The sequence below is a fragment of the Monodon monoceros genome, unplaced genomic scaffold (assembly GCF_005190385.1).
Source record: "Monodon monoceros isolate NGI ecotype Baffin Bay Population unplaced genomic scaffold, NGI_Narwhal_1 Super_Scaffold_18, whole genome shotgun sequence".
NCBI classification, from domain to species: Eukaryota; Metazoa; Chordata; class Mammalia; order Artiodactyla; family Monodontidae; genus Monodon; species Monodon monoceros.
The window spans coordinates 134,088,363-134,089,064 of NW_021703774.1; the positions used below are offsets into that span (position 1 = coordinate 134,088,363).

General features: G+C 38.5%; 1 non-coding gene across 1 annotated transcript; it reads right to left on the reverse strand.

The window, feature by feature from the left end:
* Positions 1 to 239: 239 nt before the first annotated feature.
* LOC114900108 lies at positions 240 to 443 on the reverse strand. Its single transcript, XR_003794728.1, has one exon. It is a non-coding gene; the product is annotated as a small nucleolar RNA SNORA73 family (small nucleolar RNA).
* Between the last annotated feature and the right edge of the window lie 259 nt (positions 444 to 702).

A 702-nucleotide genomic window follows, 5' to 3' on the forward strand; every position in this document is an offset into this window, starting at 1 on the left:
CTTAGGTATTTTATTCTTTTTGTTGCAATGGTAAATGGGATTGTTTCCTTAATTTCTCTTTCTGATCTTTCAGTGTTAGTGTATAGGAATGCAAGAGATTTCTTTTTTTTTTTTTTTTTTTTTTTTTTTTTTTTTAACAAAGCGGGTAAAAGCTTTAATCCAGCAGTACACCCAAACTGATTAAAACAAATTTTTCATTCACTTCGGATCAACCTAGATTCAGATATGCTGCTCTAGAGAGCTGTTTCCTGCATGGTTTGTCTCCTCAGTCATTGTCCACAGGACTCTGAGAAGCTGTAGGAATATGCAGGCGCAGACTCAAGGCCCGGCTTCATCTCCAACGTTGTGGAAAGGGACTGTACATCATGGGGCAGAGCCCTATGCTCCCCTACGCCACCAGGACAGAGCCCGGGGAGAGTGACCTCCCGGGGTATCCACGTTGGTGCAAGAGATTTCTTTGTATTAATTTTGTATTCTGCAACTTTAGCAAATTCATTGATTTTCACATGACAGAATATGTTACTTTCAGGCCTGCATGATGAAAAATGTTAGAGGAAGTTCTTCAGTCTGAAGGCAGATGACACCAGATGGAAACGGAAATCTACAAGATGAAAGAACAGCATTGGAAATGCTGGGCAAGTAGAAAATATTTTTTTTTCCCATTTAAAAAATTATCTTTAAGAGAACACTGATTATTTAAAA